This window comes from Pholcus phalangioides, unplaced genomic scaffold (genome assembly GCF_987345545.1).
Source record: "Pholcus phalangioides strain wild (caught in Gottingen) unplaced genomic scaffold, Ppha-v1.0 ptg000017l_1, whole genome shotgun sequence".
NCBI lineage: Eukaryota > Metazoa > Arthropoda > Arachnida > Araneae > Pholcidae > Pholcus > Pholcus phalangioides.
Genome location: NW_028301610.1, coordinates 43,872,083 through 43,899,762, shown reverse-complemented (window position 1 = coordinate 43,899,762; position 27,680 = coordinate 43,872,083). Strand labels below are relative to the sequence as shown.

The following is a 27,680-nucleotide window of genomic DNA, read 5'->3' as shown; positions in this document are numbered from 1 at the left end:
ACCAGTCTTCTCTAGTGTTGTTTCGCTTGCGTTGCAATAAGGGTTGTTGTAGCATATAATTTCTCTCCTCTTCTTTCTCACTGTTTTTTTCTAGCTCCAGGGTTAAAATACAAGCCAAAAACTTACGCCAAAACAAAAAAAAATAAATAAAAAATAAATAAAAAGATTGTTCGAAAGAATTTTTATTTATTTATTTTTTTTTTTTTGGAAATATGGATTGTTATCTTTTATATTTTATTTATTTTTATTATTACTCTCTTATCTCTTACACTATCTACAATTCCTTGTTGTATGCAGGAAATTATCATCAATTACTATTACTGAGAGTTGTGGCAATACGGGAGTAGTGAATAACTGGAGGGCGCGCGCGAACGAGCGCGTGTTGTGTTTCGTGTGTTTTGCGTGTTTATTGATGGATTTTAGTTGCTGGGTGGGAGAACCACGTGTTTCGTGTGTATGTGTGGGCTCTGTGCATTTTCGATCTGGATTACGGCAATTCATTCACTTTATTGGCTACAGACGAGTCAATTTTCTTGTATAAAATTATTTAGTGATCGCAATTGACCCTCTATAGTTCAACCCCATAAAAATGTATTGAAATTTTTTTTTAACAAAACACGAATTTAAAAGTGGTGTTGTTAGCATGTTTTTAATTGAAGCAATGCATCAAAACAGAAATTTACTTAATTAGAGTGGATTTTTATCAGCTAAAATACTTAATTTAGGGTTAAATATACAGTTTGCCTCGATTTTAACGTTACCTATAAACAGATAAAATCTCTCTTGGCAAAGAAGAAAAGTCGTTGTTACCTTGAGTTTAATTTCCAATTCCTTCGATTTGGTTTGATTTTATAAATTCCCGAAGAAATAATCTGAACTCGTAAAATTTCAGCACCTCTCAAGAAATGACACTAACAAGGAATCAACTCTTTCTAGATAAAAAGTATTGTACTTATTTAGCCGTATTCTGTGTATTGAAATTGTATGTTACAAGTTAGGCTTAAAAGAACTCTTTGAGCCATCAGTGATGTCGAAAAAATCGTTTTTGAAGAGTACGAGTTGATAATTTCAATATCATCTATTGATCTGATTATAAAACTAAAATATGAGCAATTTAATATTCTGAAATGAATGTTTTTTTTATGTTTGGATATAAATTATTTGATTTTTTTATATTTTTAATTGGTATGGAACTATTATGTTAGAAAGGATCATCTTTCTGTCACTGGTTTCATTTTTATTCAACAAATATATGTCATTTCTGTTATTTGAACAAATTGATGATGATGCATGTTGAGAGAAGATCGGTAAGATATGGCATAGCATTTAGTTGAAATTTTTTTACAAGAAAATTTCCACGTAATAAATAATATGGCATATATGTGATGCGTACCGATTTTTATGCATATCATCAATATATGTCTATGAGAGGAGAGCAAGCAATGATGGTAACAACAATAAATATATAATTGTATAAGATGTCTTCATTTACTCAAAAATGATAATTTTATATTAAGAGTACGCAAATTATATTCTAAGAAGCATTCTAACATCTATAGGCAAGTCTCTTTTTTTTTTTTTTTCTCCTTGTAAATTTCACAGAAACGTGCGAAGACACATGCAGTCTGCGAGGCAAGGATTCCATTTTTTGAGGGCTTTCCGGGAAATTGGCTACTCTCGTGGGAAATGAGTGTAAGCATTATAAATAAAACATTCCATGCAACATACTATTTGAGAAATGACCTTAATTAATTTGCTGGTAAGATAGCACTTGGGAAAAAATATTTTACACTAACAAAGATAGAGTCTTAGGTACCGTTCGATTGAAGGTTCTCTACATTTCAACTCAGCATCTTTATTGTCAGGTAAGTTGTAATAAAAACAGGAATCGATGTGCGTTGGAGTTTCATACTGTGTCCACGTAAGTTAGACTTTGAATCGGGGCTTAAAACACAGTGGACAGTAGATCAAGGTCAAGATGAAGCAAGAAAGATGAAATAAATGGCCATTTGGTTTTTTTCAAATTACGTGTGGTGGACATACATGTGCGTAAGTATTTGATTAATCTGTTGCACGGTGTACCAAAGTATGCTTGATATTTTTCTTTTTTTTCTCTCATGCTGGATATAGAACAATTTGCCATAGATTGGTAAGTATGTAACGTAAGCATTTCTTTTAGCTACAGAGGATGCTTGCTGCTCGGGGTTGGAATTTCTGCCATCAGATGAAGGACTTTTTATGACGATTAATACCATTACTCACCAACTGATTTCGTTACAATTGCTATTAACACCTACCCGCAGTAGTAATTGCTTATTTTAAACATTTATAATTTTTTAATTTTATTCATAAATTTTCGTATAATCGGAATTGTAGGAAATCCCAAAGAAAAAAATATTATACTTATATAGCTAGTATTTAGTTTATTTGTTATTTTTTAAAAGTAAACGTGCAATATACTCAGATAATTTATTTTATGACTTAATACAAATACATAATATGGTATGAATGAAATATGACATAGTTATATAATAGATAAATTGTAAAATACTAATAAATTACAATTATCTAAAATCATAAACAAAATATTATGAATTTTCCGAATAAAAACTTAGTATATAAAATTTTAGATTATCATTCATTTCTACGATACAATAAAAAATTTAAATTTTATTACACTAGGATGTGCCTTATTTTGTGATGCAGGAAAAAAATGGCAATTGTATTGCCATTCCCTGCAGAACATCAGTTGACGTGACAGAAGATAAACCAATAAAAAAATGACAGATATCCTCGAAACTTTGGCATTAAAAAAATTTTTGGATAACCATTCAAGAAAAAAAAAATTCAACAAAATTTCAAGTAATTAATTCAACAATTAAAAAGTCTTTTTTTTCCGAAAAAAATCAAGTCTTTTTCAATCTTCAAGAAACGTCTTGATGGTTGCCTTAAAATTGAATCAAAGTTAGCGCGTCGATGGGAAAAGTGTGAATAATTCAAGTTGCTTCTAGTGGTGATAATTATTAATTTAATTAATTTCTAAAGATAAAACTGACATGATAAAAATATAATTTATGTTGTATGTGTACGCGTATATGTACTTCAGAGATATTTATTATATAAAGTGTGTGTGTGTGTGCTCTCGAGATATTAAAGAGTCAAGAAAATATGTAAGTTCTGAAGAGCCCGACTACATGACTTATAGACGCCCCTTCGAAAAAGCACGCAGGGCCACAACTAGGAAAAAAAATTTTCTTAGTCGCCCGAAGCCAGAATGCATTTTGGCACCCCCTTCTCGTAATTTGGAAGAGACAAGATGTAAATGTGGTGCATGTCCCAGTCCAGAGCCCACCAGACCCCCTTGCTTCCCTTCCCCACAGTTACGGCTCCTCCACGATAAGTGTCAAAGACGTTTGGTCAGTCAGCGAGAAGATCTCCTTCAAATTTGAACCCCTTAAATTACGGAGACCTGCACAAAAATGTCATATTTACAGAAATCAGACCCAGCTTCCAAAATCAATGTAGGCCTTTCGCTTATAATAAAAGGTGCAGGAACTCTCCTAGGACAGAGTTTTTGACCTTGAATTTTTTCAACAAAAATATTCATAAACAATCCTCTAAGACTTAAGGGTCTTTTACCTATGAGTAACGACCCAAACTTGGATCACGGGGGTCTTCCTAGAAAGGCAACAACTTACAGTCTTGTCGTGAATGAAATTATTGAACCATTGGTTTCTCATTATTTTCAAAAACCAAATACAGTGGATCTCGCTTTTAACATTTTCCAAAATGGAAAAACGTTGCAAGCGGTATATAAAACGCTTTAAACAGGAAATCTCCACGAGTATCAGTACGAGTTGGGACTACAAATATATGTTGCACTAAGCGGAGAAACATTCTAAGAAGGAACGTTATAAGCGGGCTCTACTGTAGACCTATGGGGTCGTGAATTTGATCATGCTGATTTCGGGTCGCGGCTGAAAAAGTTTAAGAACACTTGCTCTAAGTTAAGAAATTTTAACGAGCCCTCTATATTGCTTTTCTTGTAAATTTTAACTTAAATTTTAATAATAGGTCTACAGTAACACCTATGTAAGTTGAACACCTAGGTTCTGTTAAATCTATCCAAGTTAGAGAGATGTCAAAGATATAGAGGTAGAGTATTGTAGACATTCTGTGTTATAGGATTATAGTTGGTCCCATTCAAAACTTGTCAATGTAGTGAAGTGTCCAGGATATAGAGATGTCCAAACTCACAGGTTTTACTGTATTTTGATAATTAACCGTAAATTTGTAAAAATTAATAATCTGTAAAAGTTTTTTAAAAATTAAAAAAAATAAATTGTTCTTTGGTCTTTAAGTTAGATGGCCCTTTCAACCTCTCCCTAGAAGAAGACATGCATACTATAGGGCCACAAAAGTGGTCTCGCACTAGCCCGCAAAACGACTATAAAACCAACCCTGATCATTATGAAATAAAAATCATCATAATTTAAGATTACCAATCATTGCCAATCATGGATAAAACCCCCAAATCACTCTCACCAATTTCTAAAAAAAAAAAAAAAAAAATCACATCCCCACATCAACAACTTCTTAAAAAAATCTGAATAATTTTTGAAAAACAACAAAAATTATACGGATAATTAATTAATTTTCGAAACAATAATTCTAAAAAAAAAAAGGCCAAGAGGGAGATAATTTCGCCAATCGTGGATTCCGGATATTATTTCCAGTGAGAGTGTGTGTGTGTGTGCATAGTCAGTCAGGCCTTGGTTCGGCAAAGAGAGAGCGGACAACTGGCAATCAAGCGTAGGGCCAGAGTCGTGCGCCCCTGGAGCCGACGCCCTCCTGTACCTCCCATCTACCTCCACGAACCCACCCCTCCATTCTCTCTCTCTCACCCCTCTGTTCGTTACCAATGTGAGCCGAGTTTCGCCCCCCTGTCATTAAAGCGCCCACCATCCTTCCCCGCGTATTCAGGGGGAAGGCCCCAAACATTCCTAATGCGTTGCGCTAGAATAGCCCTATCCTGTTATTTCTATTTCTTTTATTTTAGTTTAGTTTTTTCTCTCTCTCTCTTTCTAGCCTGTCTTTCTCTGGTTGGTGCCATTGCACATTTTTTTTTTTGGTGTTATTATTTTACTTTGGTCCTTATTATTTTTCGGTGCCTGTGTTTTGGGAGAATCCTTCTAAAAATAATGATAATATTAACCGAAAGTTCAAATGTGAATGAACATTTAAAAACTCGAAAAAATGTTATAAGTATAAAAGTACAGTTTCTAGAGTAGTAAAAATTCTAGCCGTGATAGATAGTCTTCTGACAGCTGGGAACATCAATCGTTATCTGCCAACACCAGTGGTCCAAGGTGTCCGGTGGTTGTGCAGTTCTAGCTGTTCTAGGTAGTACAATACTTGCGGAGTTCCAGCTGTGGTAGGTAGTACAATAGTTATGCAATTCCAGCTGTAATAGGTAGTAAAATCAGGGCCTGTTCCACATAGTTTTGGGCCCTGGGCAGACAAGACTTTTTGGGGAGGCCCTATACAGTAAAACCTCTCTTTTGCGGACACCGGTGGGACAGAGAAAAATTTCCGTAAAAGAGAGGTGACCGTTAATCAAGGGTTTGAAAAGCGTACCTCTATTATATACACGGGGAAATTATTATTTGACCGTAAAAGAGGGGTGACCGCATCTGAGGACTGTCCGTTAAGAGGGGTTTCGCTGTAGGCCTATAGATACAGCTTTTTTTGAGGCAGAGGCTTACGTAAGAGAAGAGGGGGCATGAAGAGTGTCCCTCCCCAATGTGATCAAAAATTAGAAATATTTTTGTTAATAGTTTTATAGAAATGGCAATTTTGAGGCCCCAAAATTTGTGGGTCTTGTTCACGCTCCCCGTTTGAAGAGATAACAAGAAACCTGTTCAAAAAACAAGCCCTGGGTATAATATAGTTGTGCGATTCTAGCTATTATAGGTGGTACAATGGTTGTGCGATTTTAGCTGCAGTAGACAGTAAAATAGTCGCGCAATTCCAGCTGTAATAGGTAGTACAATCAGTGCCTGTTCTACATAATTTAGGGGCAGACACTAATTTTTGGGGGTCCTTATATGTAGCTTTCTTTGAGTCTGAGAGGTACGCAAGGGAAGAGGGGCATGACGGACCCGTGCCCCTCCCCAATATGATCAAAAATTATAATTATTTGTTAATACTTTTATAACAAAAAAACCCCCAAAAAATCGAAATTAAATGTTAATTTTGAGGTGCCGAAAATTTGTGAGTCCTGGGCGCGTGCCTTGTTTGAAGAAGTAAAAAGAAAGCTGTTCAAGAAACAGGCCCCGAGTACAATAGTTGTACAATTCTAGTTGTAATAGGCAGTATAATGGTTGTGCGATTCTAGCTGTGATAGGTAGTCAAATGGCAGCTATAATTTCAATCGTTGTCTGTCGACACTAGTGGTCCGTGGATACCCGGGGGTCCGCACTTGGTTGAGTAATTCTAGCTGTATTTTTTAGTGTTATTATTTTACTTTGGTCTTCTTTTTTTTTGGTGCATGTGATTTTGGAAAATCTTTCTAAAAATAATAATATTATTATAAAAGAGAAAGTTCAAATGTGAATGAACATTTAAAAACTCGAAAAATTTTTTGAAATTTCAAATTTAAATTTTATAATTTAACTTTAAATGAGCTTGAGCCAATGAAATTTCAAAAGTTTGCTTTATTTCATGAACTGAACTTCATCCTTTGTTTTGAGAATAAACTTTTATTCAATTACATTGATGCCATGGTATTTTTATCCTGCGCTCAAGCTGTTTTTAATGCATTTTTTTGAAAATTTACAAAAAATCAAGTATCTAGGATATGTAAGACGTTTCATACTAGCATAAGATTGCACATGCAATCAAAAATATGTGTAACAAATTTAAAATCAATCAATGGTTAAATAGTATTTTTAATGATATTTTTATTAGAGCATAGTTTTCAACATGTTAAAGGTATTACTCCCCTTAACGATCAATGTACCCAATTGGGAACATCGGTTTTGTTTGCAGCCGATCCCGCTTATAACGTTTTCGAAAAACAGTCATGAAAAAACGTTGTAAGCAGGAAAACGCTTCAAACAAGAAATCTTGATGAGAATTAGTTAGGAAGACCATGAAAATGAGTCATACTAAGCGGAGAAACATTCTAAAAGGGAACGTTATAAGCAGGATCGACTGTATTAGGAAAAATACTTTTCTCACATGAAAAAGCACATGATTTTTTTTCCTGAACATGTGAGACTCCAAAATTAATCTGCAAAACAAAAATTTCATTCATTTTAATAGGATGCTATAATTTATTTTATTTTTTTTTTGAAATCATCTATTTTTAAGGAAGAATATATATTTTTCCCCCTTTTAATTTTAATGTTGTTTCTATGGACACGGGTAAATTCAGAAAACATACAGGTAGTACAATAGTTCAATTCTAGCTGTAATAGGCAATACAATGGTTGTGCGAATACAACTGGAACTTCGGTCGTCATTTGTCGACACTAGTAGTCCGGGGGTCCACGCTAGGTGCTAATGAATTCATGGAATGTGTCTGTGTTTTTCAGTACAAAGTAGAGTGAAAAAAATAGAGTGAGTAGCTATAGCCGTAGTTCTGGGGGACGGAATACTTGGTGTGGCCTCCACAAAGGTGCGGCTAATAGAACACCACCCTAGAGAACCGGGACGGTTTTATAATAATTTTTTTACACGCTATAAATTCACTATAGTGGGGGAGGGTGTCAAATATCCTTGCCTACAGCCCTGCTGCATACAATACCCGGGGGGGGGGGGTCGGCATGGTACAGGGTTCTCTTGGTTAATGAAGGGGTTCTATTTGTATTTGTATAAACACACGTTTGTGCCAAACCGTTGCTTGTAGGAGAAATATATATAAAATATACCATCTCCAAGTAAAGTTCTCTGATTGGATTTGACATGAAATCCTTCTCTGTTTATACATATAGTTCAGAGCATTCATAAAGTTCATCGGACGTTCTAGAGAAGTGGTTCTCAACTTGGGGCCCTGTGACCCCCATGAGGTCTTGGGATATCCTAAGAGGAAACGGACTGAATTCAAGTATAATAGGAGCCACAGCAGGGCGTTAACGGGTCCACAGATAGCTGTGAAGAAAAACTTACATAGGAGGAAAGCAAATAAAGCTATTGAGAAAAATATTTCTAAAAAATTCGAGTAATTTCAGGATCCATTTTAAAATTGCATATAAAACTAGAGTCATTTTAACACATGGATTCATCTAGGCATGATCCGGGAGGACCTCACTTCACCGGGAAGGGGGGGGGGCAACATTGTGAAAGTTCTGGTACTATGATTTTCTTGAGTAGGCCTATATAAATACAGTATATACCTATAAGCTTTTTTAAGCTAAGTAAGTTGCTCCAAAAAATCAACTTGAAACGGCCCTATTTGGATATAGAGGCCCCTCCACCTCCTATCTTATACAGAGCTCCACTATCTCTATTCCTGGAGCGAGACCCTTTCTACTTGTTGAATTTATTTTTTTCAGTAAATTTATAGGGAACAAAAGTTTTTATAAGTAAGATCGATTTCCAGACACTGGGCAAGAGTTCAGTGAGCTTTCCTCTTGTTCTGGTTGTATTAAATGCGTCTCAACACTCAACATAATAGGGACACTTCACTCATAGTATGAAAAATAGATGGCAGCGCTATTGATTTATTTCCCTATGAGAACCTATCATCGCGGACCATGGGCTGAGAAACGCTGAAACATACCACTTCCTTTAATTTTATGAATTTTTAGATTATCTACGAATTTATGGGACACCCTGCGCATTTCGATTTCTCTAGTTATTGGTTTCCAGCCGGTGCAATTTCTTGGTGGCGTACTCATAATTACGTCACTGATGGACACATAGGTAGATGGTTTTGAAAATATTTTTTGACTGATATATGATGCACAACCACAAAGTGGATAGCACGTGAGAACAGTAGCGTATTTAAAAGGGGGATTAGCGGGCTATAGTCCAGAGCAGCAAGTTCAAAGTGGCAGCAAATTTGAGGATTGAGGGAGGCCAAGAAAATTAATATGGAAAAAGGGCGGCAAAATTTAAAAACCTCAATAAATCTGCCTCTGCCCAGACAGCCAGGAACTAGGTCAGTGAGTAACCAAAAGATTCACCTAGCGTGTTTGCAAGCACGTGAGTGTTACAAAAGAGTGACTTAAAGCGGAAGCAATCATGCGAATGATCTACAGAGTGAGGGACCAGGTCAGTGAGTGATCAAGAGCTTGCGCAAGCATGTGAATGTCCAAAAGAGTGACATAAAGCACGTGCAAGCATGTGAATAACCTAGAGAATGTGTAAACTGGTGATGACCTAGGCATGTGTAGGAGTGTGAATGATCAAAAGAGTGTGACCTATAAATACAAATACAAGGTCATAACAGAAAAAATGTCCAACGACGTTGCTGAGTAAAAAATGCCCATAATAAATATGGATATCATATATTTCTAAAATATAGCAACCTAACTAAAAAAAATTCAATTGTAAAAACTATATATACAGTCCATCCGCTTATAATGTTCCCACTTGCAACGTTTTCTCGCTTCGTATGACTTAGTTTTGTGGTCCCAACTCTAATAAATTCTCATTAAGATTTCCCGTTTAAAGCGTTTTCTCGCTTACGTTTTTTCATGACGATTTTTTTGAAAAACGTTATAAGAGGGATCCACTGTACGTGAGTAACATACAATTAAGTAAGGAACCATGTCAGTGTGCCAGCATGTGAGTTACCAAAACAATATTCTAGCATGTGACTGACCAAAACAGTGTTCAAGCATGTGAGTGACAAAACAATGTTCAAGCATGTGAATGACCAAAACAGTGTTCAAGCATGTGAGTAACCATAACAGTGTTCAAGCATGTGAGTGACCGAAACCGTGTTCAAGCATGTGAGTGACCAAAACGGAGTTCAAGCATGTGAGTGGCCGAAACAGTGTTCAAGCATGTGAGTGACCGAAACGGAGTTCAAGCATATGAGTGACCGAAACAGTGTTCAAGCATGTGAGTGAACAAAACAGTGTTCAAGCATGTGACTGACCAAAACCACCGTTTTGTGATCGGTCAATGCTTTTTTTTTTTCTGCAACCATGTGAGTGACTAAAAGAGTGATCGAGAGGTACCTGCACGGGTGGAGCGACCAAGCGAGTTACGCACAGCGTGGCGAATTCGTAGAAAATTCGACTAGAATCGGAGAAGTTCTGCAAAATCCATGCTGCCTACAGGCGGCAAAACCATAAATGCGCCTCTGCGTAAAAGAATCTACCCTATCTATTCGGCCACTAATGGCGTTTTATTCCGGCGAAAACACTGAAACATTCCAAGACTTAAAAGAGGGAAAAAGACCCAAAATTCATAGGCAATGTTTATGAAGGATCGAGCTCCGCCGAAAGGGTTAAAGAACAAGACGGGGTACATACATGTTATGTATATTTGTAAGTGGAGGGAGAATCAGAGAGATGGTCGGTTGGTTTGAGGGGCATCAAGGAATGATTCATCGCACCCCTACAAGTCGTTTGAGATCTCGGGGCTTTACAGGGTCCTTTTATCTAAGCCTTCCGGAAGGGTAACCCAATTACGCGACGCTCTGACCATTTATCTCTGTTTCGCGGCCCCTGCTATTATTAGCGATAAGCTTTTATACCCTGAACTGGAAGGTCCTGGCGTCGTCGTCGCCGCCGTCATTGCCTTTCTCCCCGCCTTGTGTGCCGCCAATTCATTCCTTCGCCCATTCAAGAATATTTCTAATGTCAGCGCCTTGTCGTTCATGTAAAATGTCGCTGGTCTCTCTCTGTCTCTACTTGCCAATAGAATAAAGCACCGGAGCATCGCATCAGAAATAATGCATTTCACACACGACGGTCCAGCGGAAGATAACGAAAACGCTCTCTTCAATCTCTCTTTTCGTACGCGTACATATAAATACAATTATCAATATTTAACTTAAAATATATGCTTTGTGTTACAATTTCCAACTTCCAAAATACAGGGCGGTCATAATTGAAGTTCCCGTACTCTGTGAGTAGTTTTTCTCAAAAACTGCTTATCCGAATTGTTTGGATATCTTAATGAGGCCCATGGGAGAGAGATTTATGAAATGAAAGAGAAAAATAGTTGAATTTTCGGTAAAAAGTGGCACTTTTTTTATTGCATTTTACATTTTCCCATGGACCATATCGCGTATATACCAAGTTTCAATGGAATACGTCTTCCAGAACGGGCGCTACCGTTCTTGAAGCCCGTCTGAGCAGTGTCAGTGCCTATGGGAAAATGTAAAATTTAATAAAAAACGCCACTTTTTCATGTGGTGGTCGAAAATTAAACTATTTTTTTTATTGCGTAAATTTCTCTCCCATGGTTTCATTAGAATATCCTGAAAATTTGGCTGTATTCGGAGTAGAGCTGGTATACTACTCACAGTACGGGAACTTAAAGTATAATCACCCTGTATTTTTAAATATTCAAGAAATAATTATTACGAAAAATAATCACTCTCTCGGAATCATACCAGTGAATAAAAGTAATTATGGGGGGGGGATATTTTTGAATTATTGTATTGTTATTTTAAAATACAAGCTATCCAAATTGTTTTTACAGCTGATATCTCTGCAACTGGTGACTTTAAAAATATACTTTTAATTGCAAAAAGTTTTCAAATGATACGCAGTTCTTTCAAAATTTATTTGAGGAGTCGTATACATAAAAAAAATAAAGAAATTAACTTTTTATACAGTCCCCGTGTGTTGAAACTTCCAATTATTGAAATATAGATTCCGCTCTAAAAAGTCATTTGCAAAAAATTACATATTTTCAAGTGAAATATATTTATCGAGCTATTGAATATATAAAATCACTATGTTTTGGCAACTTATTGTGTTGGTAAATTTTAATTAGCTCAAAAGTTCTCATTTTTTGGAACTGTATACAAATACAATCAACTCAACCATTTTAGTTGTTTTATTCACAATAAATAACAATTACGTGTTTTGACAATTATATAATTTTTAACAACTTTGAGTTTCATTTACGTTTCGCAATATGTGAACCACACCCTCAATCATTGGCGATAAATGCTGAAAATTTCAAAGTCAAATCATCATAATCATCAGCCATTTTCAATCCACTGCTGAATGAAGGTCTCTAAATTTTCCTCAAAAGCCAAATATACCAATTAAAACATTTAATTGAAAAATATACAATTTTTTGTGAATGACATCACAGAGCCGCATCTACATTTTACTAATTGGGAATTTTAGCACACACAGGGTCTACATAAAATTTTAATTTTTCTATGTATACGATCCCTTAAGAAATTGGAGACATTTTGAGTATCCGTAACGTCATTTGAAAACTTTTTGTAACATAATTGGTTTTTCCAAAGTCAGTGGTTGCAGAGATATCCACTGTGCGAACAATTTAGGACAGCCTGTGTTACGAGTTCAAACTTCCAAAATATTTTTAAATATTCAAGAAATTATTGCTAGAAAAATAATAACTCTCTCTGGATCATACATGTCAATTAAACTGATTATTGGAGAAAAAATTTGAATCATTACATTATTATTTTCATGATATCGCATTGCGTACTTATTGATTCTTTAAACCACATTAGAAATATCACAGCATCACCTTCTTAGCATTAGCACGCCTAAGGGATGTACAATTATAATCGCATAACCGGTCTCAAGGAGACCTCTACATAAAATGGGCAGGTTTCCCCTCTAAGTTGTAGGCTATTATAGGTCTATATATGCACCTTATTAATTCCAATTTCTTTCCATTAAAGCAGGCATCTTCAATCCGTTGCTCGCGAGCACCCAGAGTGCTCAATGCGCGTGTCCGATTTCGGGCTCGCGAGCATTTGTTCAACGTTCCAATTAAACACCTTGTACAAATCGCGCGCGCGCGCGCGCACTCTCGTATGTCGAACTTGCCGTAAGGGCGTTCTTTTGATGATAACACCCTTACGGCAATCCTCACGATAGGGTACAGGCAGTGCTCGCGACTAGGAAAAGGTTGAAGCCCTCTGCATTAAAGTATGTAAAATCTGAATAGTCATTGCAAATCATTTCTGTAATATTGGTGTCGGAATTTATTTTTCAAATTAATGCGACTGTTGAGAATCATAATTTTTGATTTGTCAATAAGTCAAAATTTGTCAAAGATTTGATTTATTACCCGGTTTGGTCTGAAGCAGCGTTTCTCAACCTATGGTCCGCTGACCAGACCTGGTCCACGACGATGACATAGGTGGGGTCCACAAGCAGACTTGATAAAATTATTCACCCCCGTTGTAATGGATATTACTAATACCATATTAGTAATATCCATATCGGTTCAAATAAAATTATACCTTCATACTCAAGTTCACCATACATCATGAAGAAGAATTCATGAAATTGCGATAGTAAATACGGGATATCACTAAATTTTGCCAAAAATTGCAATTTATTGCATTAAAATGCAACTTGCTTATTACTGCTAAAATTGTTAGAATTTGTAAATAATGGGCTGCTACAAATCGCAGTTCACTGTACAGTACCTCACAAGCAAAATATTCAAATGATCTGATGACCATATTTCATTGAGAAAAATACGGTAAACTGAGATGATAATCTCTAAATTGTGGAACATCGTCAATTGTCATCAAAAAAACATTGCCAAAAGTAGGCACAATTACCGATCGCAATTAAAATTGCTGGAAAATTGCGGAAAACGTTAAACCTGACAAATATGTGAGATGAATATGTATAATTTTTGCCTTAATTATCATAATATAATTTATATTATGAAAACTCTGTGTGTTTATTCACGACTTCAGTAATAATTACAAATTCAAATAAGTATCGTTGAAAAAACGGGACAAATTAAGAAAATATCGGAACAACGAAAACTACAAGAATGTCCGGTAATACGGGACACAAGTGGTTAAATCGAAATGAGATGTATTCTTGTAAATTATATCAGACTAAATTGTCAAATAATAACGACAGACTTATGTAGTGTGTGATCAGATGAGCTATCATTTTATCACCTGAGCAACCTGTATTTAAAAATCGATTCACCACTGTGGCATCAGATGGGTGGTTTCAGATAACACATATAAGAATGCCATCAGAAATTATAGAACTTTTATTTGCATTTATTCTCATTCAAGTTCACATAACATTAGAAAATGTAATGACGAACGAGGTTATCGATGATTTGCATTGAGGTTAGCTGTTGTCAATAAATTTACCGGACGCAGTGGAGAATTAATTGTCAGACTGATCCTTATAAATACGTTTTATAATACAGAGTGTTTCAGAAAGGACTCCCTAACTTTGAAATGACATAACTTGGAAACAATGACAGTTGGGGAACATTGTCGTCTTAACATATGGGCCTACCCGGGCACGGCCCGGGGGCCTCACTAGAATAAGCACCGGTAGAATTTTCGAGAATTTGCTAAGTAGGGCCTCAGAAAAATCACTTGGCCCCGGTGGCCCACGATGCTCTTAAGACGGCCCTGTTGAGGAAGATAAAACTACCATTTTATTTCATGGGAAGGCCTGGAATTTAAGATACACCAGTTTGGGAGATTAGTCACAACTTTGGCTAACAGATGGTGCCACAGCGTCGGTGCAATATGCTTTAAAAGTTGGTGATATTTTCCTGCTCTAAAACGGGGATCAAGTCATCAAATGGATTTGAAATTTTTGCCTTACCTAGTTAGGACATGACAAAAGTGAAGAGTACAGTTTAAAGCCACTTTCCTGCCATGTTTCTACTGCAATGTATATGTATGCCTTACAGATTAACTGTTCAAGCTGATATAGCGTGTAAGCTCTTACTTCCAGCCGAATGCGGGTGTCAATGGTGTTAGGATAGCAATGCATAGCGCTCGCTGGCATAAGAACCTTCACTGAATCAGAGTTGATCGTGCTTATCAAATTTTCGTTCACTATCAATTTACTGAAAAAAAAAATCAAATTAAAAAAAAGTAGGAAGAGTTTGCTCCTTGGGGGGCTGGATAAGACAAGGGGGCCACGAAAAAAATATATGGTTCAAAAGGGTCACGGGCGAGAAAGCTTATAAAATCATCTTCATAGGCTAACTTGATGTTTCTTAAAGTATGCGTCGCGATTCCTAGGGGGTGTTACCAAATTTTGTCAGAGGCGTCGCGGCGAGCTGAAGGAATTGATTTGTGTGTCTAATTATGCTTTGAAGTGGTTCTTTTTGTAAGTGAAAATATTTCTTCTAAACTATACTAGAAAGCCGCAGATGAACAAGGGGACAAAAGAGCCGCTGGGGGGTAGCAAAAGTTTCAGAAACAGTGGGGCTAACTTCATCAGTTAATAAGTTTTCTATGTGAAAATTCTCGTTTTTGAACCAAATTTCACGAAAGCGTTCTTTATCTCTGCTCACATCAAGAAAGTATAATGAGACAAAAAATCTTTAGAGGAACAGTAACTCTTCATCCTCACAGGTTCAGTTGATTACTCATCAAGTATCAACTCTTCCTTTGAAAATAGGCATCTAGTGCCAGCAGAAGTACCCACATCTCCCAGCAGGGCCCGTAGGCTGGAATCTTCGGCGGGTCCTCCACGCAAGATTTTTCACAGGCCCTTCCGTAGTGAAAAGAACATAGTGTGAAGAACAAAGCTAAGAATCATCATGGGCACTCAGGCTTGAGCTCTGTCGACCCCACCCATATGAGGGCTATGGCCAGCAGAAATGTGTGTCAGTAAAAACAATTTTTGTATTTTTCAGTCGAATGACCCCTTCGAATCAATCGGCATCGACTATATCAGTGGTTCTCAACCTTTGGAAGCCCGCGGCCCGGTAAATCTCTTTTGTGTAAGTGAAAGGCCCGGCCATACACACAACTAACGAGAAATTAATGGGGAAAATTAAACTGCAAATCACTCTCGCGGCCCGGCGGTTGAGAAACACTGGACTATATCAATGAAAGTGAACGTCTGTCCATTCCTAATATACAATCAGACATCAAAAAGCAATCGATCATTTTGGTGGTTTTTTTTTCGTACTGTAAATGACCATGTGTATTCGAAATCACGAGGCAAAAAACGCTGAGAACATTTAAGAATATGTATGTATAAAACTATTTTAAAAACTTTGTCACATATCTACACCGTACTGTTTTCTTTTGACAAATCGTACGAGGAACAGTGATTCTCCTCAGATTCAGTTGATTATACACATCAAGAATAAACTCTTCCTCGGAAAATAAAAACCTATTGCCAGCAGTAGGGCCCCTAAAACATGTGAACTTTGGTGGGCGCGCCTTACCAGATTTTTCACGGGTCCTTCTGTAGTAAATTTATAGTATGAAAAACAAAAAATGGTAGGAAGACAAAAAAATGGTAAGAATCTTCCCGGGGTCCAGGTTGGAGTTTTGTCAGCCGAAACCCCTTTTGGAGGCCATGGGCCCTGACCAGACTTGGGCAGGTGCGAAGGGTGAGGCTGCACCGGGCCGCTAAATTTCAGGGGTTGCAAAACGGGATTAAAATACTTAGATTGCATTTTGACTTTAACTTCTTGACGTATATGAATAGCTCCAAACTCTGTCCAAGACAGGGAACGCCTAATACTGAGACATTGAACCGTCTGGCATAACGTTTGATGATAGAGACCCCCCCCCCCCAAAAAAAAAAAAAACCTAGGGGAACGGGGATGCAGATGGAGGTGCTGGCATCTTCAATCCGTTGCTCGCGAGCACCATGGTGTTCTTTGAAGCACCCAGAGTGCCCGATGCTCGTGCCCGATTTCGTGCTCGCGAGCACTTGATCAACGTCCCAATTAAACACCTTGTACAAACTGTGCGTTAAAATATTAGAATCTCTGATTTCAGGTACACTCATGTCTAATTTGCCGTAAAGGTTCTCTTCTTTTGATGATGGTTACTGGCAGTGCTCGCGAATAGGAAAAGGTTGAAGACCTCTGCACACTAATTCAAAATTACGCGAAGTCTATTTCATGCTTGCTCCGGCTGAAAGAGTATCTAGTTGCGGCCTTAGATATAGATAATAGTCCCGACAGCTCTTCCGCTGTGGTTACCTGCATACAGATATTGTAGAGCAATCTTCCTGGGGGCACACTTGCAATTTTTCCGCTGGGCAGCGGGCGATAACATCCAAATTTATTACCGAATCAATTTCTTATTAACGTGAAATATTAATTTGATCGTTATTCTAGGGTACCACTGTGAACCTGCTGTGCAACAGGGTGTCCACGAACACTGGAAGGGAATTGAGAAAAACCCATTTTATAGAGGGCCACAAAGCTGTTTCTGTACCGGGCCGCAAAATACTTGGTCCCGACCCTGCCCGTGGCCAGCAGAAATTTGTGTCCGTATAGAAATAATATTTGTATTTTCTCAGTGAGAACGACAACTCAAAATCAATCGACATCGACTATATCAATGAAAGTGAACGTTCGTACTGATATATAATCAGACATCAAAAAGCAATCAATCATTCTCGTGTTGTGTTTTTTTTTTTTCGTACTGTAAATCACCACGTGTATTCGAAATCATGGGGTGAAAAAAACGGCTCTGAGAACAACATTTATGAAAATATATATATATATATATATGTATAACTATTCTAAGCTTTGTCACATATCTACATCGTGCGGTTGTCTGTTGAATTGAAAATGAGCTGTGCACGATCTTATCAGAGATGTTATTTTCTTTTCCTCTTCTGAGTTTACTCACATACGCACCGGGCTAAGAATTGAATGCTTTTTTTTCTTGAGTTTTCTTTCTTTTGCCTCTTTTTCTCTCATTTTCTCTGCCTGGTGTTTCCTTCTATAATCTGTCTCTCTCTTTGTCTATAATGTTGGTCCGTTTCTCAGAGAAGGGACTAGCTTCTCTCTCATCTGTCTATTCTTCTTTTCTCTCTTATTATTATTATATATATGTTGTTTTTTTTTTCTCTGTCTGGACCGGCGTCAGATTTTTACTCTGAGTTTTCTGGCCCTGCAATCATGCGATCGCCGAGTTCTTGGTTCCGCCTCCGACCTCTTCTCTGTGCGACACGTAATCACTAGTTTGGGCCAAGTTATTTTTTTTTTTCTAATTTTTTTTTTTGATTTTTTTTTTTCTTATGGCTGTGTCTTCTTTTGGGAATTGCGTCGTCCTCTCGCAGCCCTTTCTGCCCAACCCTCTTCTCTTATAAGCCCTTACTTATTTCATGCTCTCTCCTTTCTCTCTGCTTTTCTTTCACACCACCTAATCTATTCCTCACAGCAGAGTCCAACATCTACCCTTTGAACTTGACGAGGGCTAATACAGATTCTGGTTGAGAGAAGAAACAAAAAAATACAACAAAAAAAATAACAAGAAAAACAAATTCTTTGTCTGCGTCTCGTTTCTGATTCGTCCATACCTTAGGTCTCCTTTACCCCATGTGTTGATATCTAGGATGATATTATGTTTGAATTTGGATATTTTATGTTATCTTTCTCTTCTCTCGTGATTATCTATACAGAATCTTAAGTTTGGAAAGAGATTCTTACATAATTAATCCTCATACCACACACAGACTGTGAAAACAAAAAAAAAAAATAGTCTGATTTCTGAGAATTAAGTCGGTTTATTGATCTAAATGTCTCGTTGGAAGCACCTCCTTAGGTGTAGTGGTTTCAAACTTTTGTCACCCACGGCTCCCTTGCGAATTCATGGTGCATCTGCGGCTACACAGAGTAGTGTAGTACAATGGTTCGCGACTTTTTTGTCATTCGCGGCTGCCTTGCCCAATTCATGGTCCTTCTACAGCTCCTCAGAATAGTCTAGTAGATGTTTCCAATTATATAAGAACCACTTCAACGCATAAATATGCAAACAAATAAATATTTCCAGTTCGACGGGACGCCACTTACAAACGTTGGCGACGCCCCTAGGAGTCGCGGCGCACACTTTGAGAAATTAGCCTACTAGAGTTTGGTAGATGTTTTTCCTCATAAAAGAACCATTTCAAGGCATTAAATAGGCACATAAATCTCCAGCTCTCCGCGATGTCCCTAGGAGCCGCAACGCACATTTTGAGAACACTGTTTTGAGAGACTGTTGAAAAAAAACCAGGAAATTGAAAATATATATATATAGCACTCAGTTTATTGAAATCGAATGAAAAAAAATGTGGGTCACCCGATCAATATTAAAACAAATTTGAAAGGATTGAAAATATATGAAAAATTATATATAAGCTTATATATACAAAAACAAAAACCACAACAGGCCAACTGCCCAACCAAGTAGCTGCAAAAATGCCCATAAAAGTATGGATGTCAAATAAAAATTTAAAAAAACAGCAACTCAAAAAACAATGAATCAAGAACTTGGCTATATGTGTGTGTAGAATTTAATATAATTGTTAGTATAATTGTGAAAAAATAATATTGAGTTTTTTTTTTGTCAAAATGCACGTATTATTTCACGAGAATTCACATATTTCAGAATATTTATCGAAACATTAAGAAATTTAATTCATTTCACAGACAACTGTCATAGCAACATAGCCTACAGTATCAAAATCATTTGAATACAGTGAATCCCGCTTACAACGTTTTTCGAAAAACCGTCATGGAAAAACGTTGTAAGCGGGAAATATTAATGAGAATTGCTTAGAGTCTGAAGCACGAAAATACGTCGTACTATGCGGAAAAACGTTATAAGCGGGAATTTTGTTTGGGGGATCGAATATAGTTTTTGTTGTGCAATGTGGGGTGTGAGTAGGCTATTGAAAATAAGCTAATTTAAAGAACATTATATAGAATATCTCAAAATGTTTAAAATATCTCAGAAATTTCACATTGTATTTCCATATTTTTTTACCGTATTATGATTAAAATCATCCATTTTATGAAAATCGCCCTATTAAAAAAAAATGGCTAGTCAGTCGCCTTAAATATGAGTTTTTTTTTACTCGATTGTTAGGGTCATGAGATCCCTATATACATAAGTTTCTAATTCTTTAGAAGTCAATACCCGATCTGAACATTGGTTACGAAATCCTTTGATGCTGAAGAGGCGTTTATGTCTATGAATAGGAACTTGGTATGTGTGTCTGGTCACTGCAGGACACTGATCATTGACATTTGTTATCCGATTGTTGAATGGAGGTGTATTTGTCCCTTATAACAAAACCTTTTTTGTTCCAATCTAGCTTCCGGCAGTTTTAGCTTCCAGTAGAATGAAAGAAAAAGAACGCATGAAATGAAAGGATCCGCAAAGTCTTTTCACTGTCAATCAGAAATGATCGGCGTCGCCGCCGCCCCGTGCTATCAATACACCACTTATCTATCTGAAAGTGACCCCGGGCTAGCACCTGACTCCAGGCATTTCCTTTCAACCAACCCGGGGTCTTTTTTTAGGTTCGGTTGCCAAAATTAACAGTTATAGGTCCTCCACCCCCTTCGCTTTTATTATTCATCGGAGGAGTTTTTTCTTCAAGAGAGATATGGGAGTGGTCAAGAGGGTCAGTTTCCTTCTGAAGAGGTCAGCTAATGTGGTAAAGAGAAGGTAGAATGCGAATCCACCTCCTGTTGTGCGATCCACCATTCATCTCTTTTCGTTTTCTTGTTGGTCATAAAGAAGTGATAGGAATCTCATGAAGAAACCACAGAGTACGCGGATTGTTTTATATTAAGTTTTTCGACACAAACATTTTCTAATTGATAAATGCCATTATCAAATTTTAGACAAAAATCTGCGATGCTTATATTTTTGGATTAAATAAAAATTAGCTTGAAAATCTCTTTTTCGCTACAAAGAGCGAGTATTTGTGATGTTTTTTTCATACAATAGGCTATGCTGAATTGCATCAATGGGTTATTTGATCAGGACTGAAGATTAATAGCTACCATAAACGGTTTAAATTGCCTTGGCTTTTACAAGACGTTGACTGAGAATCGGCCCTTCAATGCAAAACTTAAGAGAATCCTAATTCTCTGCAGAATATTCAGCTTCAACGGATGATCTCTACTTATCAATGTTAGAAGCGGTTTAATTACGGGATGTGTTAATTATTATCACAATAAAATTGTCGCATTGACCTATAGATTCAAGTAAAAATTCCGTATCAGACACCATTCAAGGTGGGATGATATTCATTTTCTGGGGTTATCGTAAAAAAACAGCAGACAAATTTTTCCTGATCAATATTTCTGACTGAATATCAGTTAATTTTTCTCACTCTTATATAGTTATTAACGACCGAAAAAAAAAACCAACAATTCTATATTCTTCAGGGTTGTAATTATTTATGTTCTTAGAATTTTATCAATCTATGAGGTGCAGTGTATAAACAGAGATGGATATACATATTATAACATATGTTATCTAAATACAGATATCAATCTAAATACAATCAATCTGATACAAATCTGTAGAATGCCTACAGATTTGTGAGAAAACTCAACAACCAGGAGACATTCAAACCAGTCAAGTTCAGAGCGAATACGAAATAAACGTTTCGTTATTTCATGTTACCACTTGCGGATATGTTTTCAAGATTAGCTACTTTTCGTAAGATGATTCGTTGTATTCTCCATATCAGAGTTTTCTTAACGTTTTTCCACGCATAAGCCCCCCCCCCCCATACTTTTTTCTTCGTTCATTGTCTTAACCAGAGTCCCACCATCTATGAACGAAACCCTTTGTACTTATTGATTTCTGAGCAAATTTATAGTGTACAAAAATTATATATGCTCCTACCATTCTTTAATTTTCGAATAAATATATTTCGCCTTTTACTAAAGTGCACAAAAATTTTATAAATAAGGGTGGATCTCCGGAGCCACAGGCTAGATACGCGCCCCCCCTCCTCCCCCGTTTGGATTGATATTGAAAAAAAACCAAAGGAAAGCCATAGCTCTTCTCATAATTTAATACAAATTTTCTTATCCTCAATGGCCACAAAGACTCCTGGTTGCGTATAAATCTGCTAGTACTCCGGATCGTTTCACTGATGCAGTTTATCATTGCCTGTCCAAATGTGGTGTTGATATGGACTTCGGCCCGGGAGCCCGAGACGAGTTTCGACTTTTTTTTTTTGATTTTTTACGAAGTAAATTCACTACAGAGGGGCCCTCCAAACATCCCAGTCTAGGGCCCTGAAGCAGGTGGGACATGCAGTTTATACGGGAGGGCACGTGATTTCACTAATTTGTTAAAATGTATTGTTTACATTTTTTGCTTCGAAATTTTTTCTTTACTATAGTTTGAAACACAAAGAAGATAGTTTTGCAGGGTGTCCTCCAAGTCTTCATGGGACCTTCATCTCATGCAATTAAAAACATGGGGGATTTTTTTAGAGCTCAATAAAGGACAGGGCAACAATTTTCTAATTGGAAGTTGGAGAACAGGAGGACCGTTTAGAAAATTATATTTTTTATTTTGTGACAAACTGGTACAGGGTGATTTCTGAACAAATTTCGAGCATTTTTTCGATTGGAGCGATACCTCTACGATGAACTGTTAATGAGATAAAGGCCGCATTAGGACTCACAGGATACCCTGTATATATTCGAAAGTAATATTACTTCAATACATTCATTTTACGTGCGATTTTTCAGGCTTTGAACGTCTTCAATAACGCCCTTGATAAGCAATACAATTCGAAACATAATTTTTAAAATGATTTTTCTGGCTTTTAATACATGTCATCAACTATGGAAAAAATTATCAGCTCGAAAAAAAAATTGAGAATTTAAGGGTTAATTAAAACAAAGTTTTCAGGTCCACCCGGGAAGCACTTGTGCTACATTTTCGGACCACAGGTTCAGAAACGCTACTTTAGAATATTCCATGATCATGTGGTGCCCATCCGGTTTAGAACCATTGTTTCCAATCCGGTTCCTAAGGACATTGCATAGAGCTGGAGATATTGACATATGCGCATATTTATGCTTTGAAGTGGTTCTTTTATAAAGGGAAAACATCTACCAAACCAGTGTTTCTCAAAGTGTGCGTCGCGGCTCCTAGCGCCATCACCAACCTTTGTCAGAGGCGTCTCGCAACGAGCTGGAGATACTGATTTGTGTGACTATTCACGTTCCGAAGTGGTTCTTTTATAAGTGAAAATATCTACTATATATAAACTCTTAGGAGCCGTAGATATGCCATGAATTGAGCAACGGAGCCGTGAGTGACAAAAGTTCGAGAACCACCAAAAAAAAAAAAAAAAAAGTTGCCGTAGCACAACTCCAAAAGTCGTCGCAATAAATATTTCGTAGACAAATAATCCCAACACGGATTATAAAAAAAGCTAGAAAAATCCTTACAATATTACGTACCAAAAGTAAAGAGGGTAAGCGAAGAAGCAATAGAGGGGGGCATTAGATCGAGTTTATCCGTAAGGGTAATCGACAGGCCGACCCGCATGGGAATAAATGAGGTAGCCACCACTCGACCATTGCGCTCGCTCGCTCGCTGGCTGGCTGGCTGGCTCGCTCGCTCTTACGGGTGACCCGCTCTTTCTCTCTCGCCGCACCCGCTAACTATATTAATGGTTGTTTATGACCTGTTGCACGAGCCGACTCGTGATAAGGAAACATTTTATCGCGTAACCTAATGGATTTGCAAGCAGCTGTTACAATGCTTTTAAAACGGTCGGCCAGGAACGACAAATCTCTTCTCTCCTCTTCTTCCTCATTTCTTTTTTCTAATCGCCGAACAAGACCGTTAACTAAATATTTGGCTAAACGAGAGGGCGTTAAACTCAACACAAGATATTCCCCGCATTTTTTTTATATTTTTATTGCCTAATTTTATTTTTTTTTTATGATCTTTTAACTAGGCGATGCTTTATTATTACACGGAGAGCCGTTATTTCTTTTTATTATTATTATTATTATTTTATGATTATTATATATATATATATATATATTTTCTCTCCTTTCACATAATCATCATTCTTCTTAATCGTTTAATGAATGAAGATATCGTGAAAGTGAATGGGAAAAGTTATTATCATTTTTTTTGTTTTGTTATTTTACGTTGATTGAATAGTGGGAAAAAATACTGAAATTTTTTCGGTTATTGTTATTGAATTTTTGATGAATGATTTTTCAATTTTTTTCTCTGAAAATTATTTACTTTTTCGTTGAGGTGATATGTGTTTGGTAGGAGACATTCTGGAATGGAGAATTCTTCGAATAATTTAAGCTGTTATATTTAATTATCATATTACACTGTTCTGACGATTCTCATATTACATTTTAATTAACCTGCATGTGCTTAAAATAAATAAAATAAAAATCATAATTAAATAAAAATCTAATAAATATCTAATAAATATAATAAATAAATATCTAATAAATATAATAAATAAATATCTAAAATCTAATAAATATAATAAATAAAAATCTAAAATCTAATAAATATAATAAATATAATAAATAAAAATCTAAGATCTGAAATCTAAAATAAAATTTAAAAACCTTAAATTTCATGATAATATTCAGATAGAATATGTATTTTTTTATAATATGAGAATATGTATTTATTAATATGTATAATTTTAATTATTAATTAATTTTTCATGATCTTTTAACAAGGTGATGGTTTATTATTACAAGGAGAGCCACTCTTTCTTTTTATTATTATTATGATTATTATGCATTTTTTATCCTTTCACATAATCATCATTCTTAATCGTTTAATGAATGAAAATATCGTGAAAGTGAATGGGAAAGTTATCATTTTTTTTATTGTTGTTGCTATTATTTAACGTTGATTGTACAGTAAGAAAAATATCGAAACACTTTAGCTATTATACTGATAGAATGCCTTTTTGTGTAAATTATAATTTTTGATGAATGGTGTGTTTTAATTTCTTTTAATGGAAAGTACAATTATTTACTGAGGTGATATACGTTCGGCTGGAGATATTCTGGAATGTAAAATATTTCGAACACTGCTGATATCACACTGTTGTGAAAATTCTCAACTTATTGAACTCAACTTGTGAAGATTCTAATTAACCTTTGTATGCTTATGATTATTATAAAACCTAAAATTCAATGACAATATACAGATAGAATAGGCCCTATGTATTTTAGTTGACTGAATTTAATATTTTCATTGTAATTTTAATTATTTTTAATTAATTTTTCATAAACTTTCAACTGGGTGATGCTTTATTACACGGTGAGCCTTATTTATTATTATTATGAATATTTTTTTTTTCTCCTTTCACATAATCATCATTCTTCTTAAGTGTTTAATAAATCAAGGTATCGTGAAAGTGAATGGGAGAAAGTTACTATCATTGTGTTGTTATTATTATTATATTACGTTGATTGAACAGTGGGGGAAAATACTGAAATTTTCGGTTATTGTTATGAGAACACCTTTTTTATAAATTTTATTTTTTCATGAATGATGTTTTAATTTTTTTGTGAAAATTATTTTTTTCGTTAAAGTGATACGTGTTTGGTAGGAGACATTCTGGAATATATAATATTTCGAATCATTTATGCTGTTAAATTTAATTATCATATTACACTGGTGACGATTCTCCCATTGCATTTTAATTTACCTGTATGTGCTTAAAATAAATAAAAATCTAATAATCAAAATCTTAAATTTAAAATAAAATCTTAAATTTAAAATAAAATCTAAAATCTAAAATAAAGGAAACGAAATCTCTCTCTCTCTTTCTTTCTCTTATGTAAAATTCAATGACACTATCCAGATAGAATATACATTTTCTTGATTGAATTTAATATTTTTTAGTATAATTTTAATTATTAATTAATTTTTCATGATCTTTCAACTAGGTGACGCTTTATTATTACACGGGGAGCCGTTATTTTGTTATTATTACTATTACGCATGTTTCTCTCCTTTCATATAATCATCAATCATTTAATTAACGAATATATCGTGAAAGTGAAAGGAAAATATATTATCATTTATTATTATTATCATTTTACGATGATTGAATAGTAAGGAAAAATACTGAACTTTTTAATTATTGTTATTAGATACCTTTTTGTAAATTATAATTCTTGATTAATGGTGTCTTTTTTTTAATGAAAATTATTTATTTATTGAGATTCCACTGAAGGTACTTTAGTATGTAAAATATTTCGAATAATCAGTTACTTATTTTCTGTAAAATTTAATTATAATATTACACAATTGTGAGGATTGTTAACTTACACACATTCTAATTAACTTGTATGTCCTTATGATTATACAGAATCTAAAATTCAATGACGATATTCAGATTGATTATAACAATGTATTTGAGTTATTAAACTTCCATTTAATAATATTTATTTATTGTAACTATTATTAATTAATTTTATTAATTATTTTTAATTAAAGTTTGAAACTACACCAACACATGTGATAATTACCATACATTTATATCACGAGTAAAGTGTTACTAATTACAAGAGTTATCTTATAAGCCTACTATCTTATCACTTATCTTAATTATGAGAATGAAAACTTCATTAATAATAACATAATTTGTACGGTTTTTTTTAAATTTAAGGCTTTCACTGTACTTTGTTATAGTTAAGGTTATTATCAAACTATATAGGATCTATGCATTAACTTAATTCTCTAATCTTAATTATAGATTTGAGTTTGAGCACATATTTTCAATATGGGTGCTCTTCTTCTGTTTATAAAAGTGGTGATCACGCCTCGAAATAGGTTGAAGACTCCTTTTTTTAGATTAAACAGTTTTAGACTTATTTATTAAAGAAATAAGATAATGCTTAATTTGATGAAAATATTTACCATTAATTAACTTCCAACTATTAATTATTTCTCAATTATCTAAATATTCTATAATTAACGTTATCATCAAACTATGCATTATCTTAATTATCTAAGAAATCAGACCACAAATGTTTAGTCGAAAAGTCAACCTTTTTCGAGTCGCGAGCACCACTTTTATAAACAGAAGAAGGGCACTCGTTTTGCAAATACAGTATATGCTCAAACTCAAATCTATAATTACACCCTGGATGACGTTAATTGGAGTCCACATCGATACCCCGTGAGCACCAAATCGGATATAAGAATATAGCTCTCTTGGTGCTCGCGAACAACAGGTTGAAGATCCAAAAAATTCACTCAACTCCATAGTCATGGTAAGTAAATAGTCAAGTTAAATATCAATGAAGTAAACTTCAAGACTCCAATGAAGACGGAAATCTATTCTTGAAATCGACATCCTGATATCAACTGCAAAAAAAGAGCAATACATAATATTAGTAAAATGCGATAACAATGGAGTTCCATATATTCCAAAAGACCATCCATGGTTAAATAAATGAAATACGTGCTGAGAGAGAGAGAGAGAGAGAGAGATTCTACACGTAAAGGGGAATTTAAAGCATGTCCATTAAAAGATTAATAATAAAAAATATCAAGGTGTGGTAATGTTTACAAAGTTTGAGGTGCGTGGGGTATCCAACTTACATTACATCGTTTATAAAAATCATTGTTGAACATGATTCCATTATACTTACCAGGTAGGGGGGGGCGCATAGTTGTCAACACACCATAAGTTACCAATGATTCTATCGCGTATTCTAGACCATTATTATATACTCTCTCTCTCACCTATTATTTATATATA

General features: G+C 35.4%; 1 protein-coding gene across 4 annotated transcripts in view; it reads left to right on the top strand.

Annotated features, from left to right (window-relative positions):
- The window catches only part of LOC149073494 (homeobox protein Hox-B4-like), a 164,872-nt gene that overhangs the window by 80,703 nt on the left and 56,489 nt on the right, over positions 1-27,680 (top strand). For 3 of the 4 annotated variants that reach the window (XR_016194534.1, XR_016194533.1, XR_016194532.1), the window contains one exon: positions 1,603-1,692. The exons of the other annotated variant lie outside the window; for it this stretch is intronic. The gene's annotated coding sequence lies outside the window, so the exon portion shown is untranslated. The remainder of the gene's footprint in view (positions 1-1,602; positions 1,693-27,680) is intronic. 4 annotated transcript variants of the gene reach the window in all.